Source organism: Cajanus cajan, chromosome 7, assembly GCF_000230855.2.
Source record: "Cajanus cajan strain Asha chromosome 7, NIPB_CcT2T_4, whole genome shotgun sequence".
NCBI lineage: Eukaryota > Viridiplantae > Streptophyta > Magnoliopsida > Fabales > Fabaceae > Cajanus > Cajanus cajan.
This window is the reverse complement of record NC_138523.1, coordinates 15,741,865-15,744,914: the sequence shown is the minus strand read 5'-3', so window position 1 is coordinate 15,744,914 and position 3,050 is coordinate 15,741,865. Positions and strand designations below refer to the sequence as shown.

At 38.0% G+C, this 3,050-nt stretch overlaps 1 long non-coding RNA gene across 1 annotated transcript; it reads left to right on the top strand.

Annotated features, from left to right (window-relative positions):
* Positions 1–445: 445 nt before the first annotated feature.
* On the top strand, positions 446–2,608 carry LOC145950171 (uncharacterized). Its single transcript, XR_014428275.1, has 3 exons — positions 446–1,228; positions 1,765–1,815; positions 1,937–2,608. It is a non-coding gene; the product is annotated as an uncharacterized LOC145950171 (long non-coding RNA).
* The last annotated feature ends 442 nt before the right edge of the window (positions 2,609–3,050 follow it).

Genomic DNA, 3,050 nt, shown 5'->3' with positions numbered 1-3,050 from the left:
TTCCGCGAACCCAACCCCCTTCTTCCTCCGCCACATCACTCAAACCCTCCCCTCCTTCTCTCCCTCCGACTCCCTCGCCTTCCCCAACCAAGAGCTTTCCCAGACCGCCACCCCTTCCCTTCGCGCCCTCTCCACACGCGCCACCACCTCCTCCCTCAACGACCCCAACCCCAACTGGTCCAACCGCCCCCCAAGGAAACCATCCTCCTCGACGGCTATGCCTTCATCGAAGAGATGCGCCGCGAGGAAGGTCACGCCGCTGTGAACTGTTCAGTGGCAAAGCGGAAGAAACCATGCTATGTTCGCTTTTCTTTTTTTTCTTTTTCTTATAGGTGAATGAAGTGATGGTTTTGATCTATTGGTATTTTTAGAAGCTTGAATGGAATTTGTGACTTTAGCTTCGGTTTTCCGTTATTGTGTTGTGCAGATGAGTAATTTCACGAAGAAGGAGTTTGTGCATATTCTGCGTCGACAGAGCACTGGCTTTTCGAGGGGAAGCTCAAAATACAGGGGAGTTACTCTTCATAAACGCTATTTTACTTGGGTTGGTTTCGTTCGTGATGAATCAAAGTTCAGTTTTTAAGTTGGCCATGGTTTATTGCTTGCCTGCAGGTATATATATCTGGGGCTATTTGACAGCGAGTTAGAGGCTGCCACTAGTGCAAAAATAGCTTTTAAGTTGGCCATGGTTTATTGCTTGCCTGCAGGTATATACTTCTGAATTTAGGTTTATGCACCGGTGTGGGTTTGAATGTGGTTCTTGATTTCTGGAAGAGATGGAGAACGCAAACAAGTCGATAATAAGTCAAATGTTCCTCTTACGCAAATGTGTGTGCGTGTGTTTATTTTACTATTGGTTTCAACTTTCAAACACCTCACGGGATAAGTGAAGATAACTCTACTAGATGTTAATTCACCTTCCACGTAGAACCTTGCTAGAGAAGTGTTTGAAATTGAAGCAGGCCTATGGGTTTAAAATTGTTGATTGATGTCCTTAAGAATGTGGTGACTTATCGAAGTTAGGCTAAAAAATATTAAGATGTTTGCCTCCACGTCTCTTTCAGTGTTTTATTTTTAATATATTTATTTTAGCTCAAATATTGTCTTATGTTTTGCAGGTCTTTTCACTTCAAGATGGACCAGGGCATAATGTGTGCAGAAACTTAAGAGTTCCAATCACTGTCATTAGAACTTGTGATAAGCGCAACAACTCTGTAGACTGGCTAAAGTATGATTGTTGTTATAGTTTTTACTTCTGGACTAAGAGCATTTTGCATGGTTTTAATAATTGGAATGTCTAGAAATCTGAACCAACTATTTGGTAACTGATAAAATGACGGTCTGTTTAATCCTTTCAAGCTTTATATATCTTTTCTACTTTGTTGTTGATGCACCTTCTATAACTTCTGGTTTTTAGGTATACTGAAGTTAATCATCGGAAAATTGCAGTAAAATAATTTGTTTTTATATGGCTAGATTACAATATTGATTAATTCTCTATCCTTTACTCAGTTATGTTTATTTTCAGTTTGAGAAAAAAAATGTTATTTGATTCTCTTAATCATTACGTTCAGTTTGTCTTTTTAATGATGTGAATTAATCCTTATAATATTTGAACATTGAAAATAGTATATCTGAATTCACGTGAATTCACTTTGACTTGTTTCTTAATTTGTTGCCAACTAAGAAAATGCTATTGTTTTGATCGGATTAGCAAATTCTGATTGCAACTGATAAGAATTATTCTATCTTTTTTTTTTCTAGCTATGATGGTATAATTGTGAGCTCTCTGGAAGCCAAGGGTGCCTTTTCTTGGTATGATACTTGAGTTTTTTTAACCTGAATCCTTTCTGATTTTGCACCTATAATTTGTGTTTGAGGTTTTTTGTCATGAATATCCGTATTCAAGTAGCACATATGATTTTAGTTCTTACAGTTTTTTGCAGGAGCCTTTCAAGTCTATCCCTCTTATATGGATCCTTCATGAAAATGCTCTTGCTTATCGATCAAGGAAATATGCCGCTAATGGGCAGATTGAACTTTTTGAATGATTGGAGAAGAGTTTTTAATCGTTCAACAGTAGTTGTTTTTCCAAACTATGCCTTGCCGGTAATATGTATGGGACAAATTATTTATTTAATGTTTTTCCACTAATCTTACATATTTCCTTCAAATCATAATTTCAGGAATCGTAGGAACGAATCAGGAAACTCAAGTTTTCTTTGGGAGAGAATGTTTTCAGGATGTTGGTTCCAGTGCAAAAGGTTGGCAGTATCATTGGTCGAAAGGGCAAGTTTATAAAAAAATTTACAGGAGAGAGTAAGGCGCGGATTAAAATTCTTGATGGCCCACCTGGAATCTCAGAAAGAGAAGTGAGTTTCAATTTCCCTGTTATTTTATGCAGTAAGGATGACATTGGATATATATCATTGTCTATTTGTCATGCTTATTTATTTGATCTCCTTGGTTCTTTGAATACAATTCGGTCTATTTTAACTTCCCTGTTTTTGATACTTTTTAGTTTTCATCATCTCTTATTTAGTATTTTTGAATTCTTTTTCTTTGATGATTTTGAAAGGTAATGGTTTCTGCAAAAGAAGAGCCAGATCGCCCCATACCGCCTGCTGTTGATGGTTTGTTAAGGTTTCATAAGCAAGTTATCAATGTAGACCGTGACCTTGGGGATAGCACTTTGGCTACTGCACGTTCAGTTGTTACCAGGCTTCTAGTGGCAGATACACAAGCAGGAAGCTTGATTGGGAAGCAGGGTGCAACCATAAAAGCTTGATTTGAAAGTGAGACTTTTCTTTGACTTAATATGATTTTGCTTTCTGGTATCTTTCTGCAATCAACAGATCATTGCTAGTGTTGGCCTTGCTAGAAGACCATCATCTTGCATTTCTTATGAAGCACCTTTCTCTTCGTTGGCCTTTAGAGATGATGGTTGGATGCTGGCTGCTGGAACTAGCAATGGGCGTGTGGCATTCTATGATATTTGTTGTGCACAAATATGTTATATATGTATGATCCCAGATGGGGAAAGTAGGCAT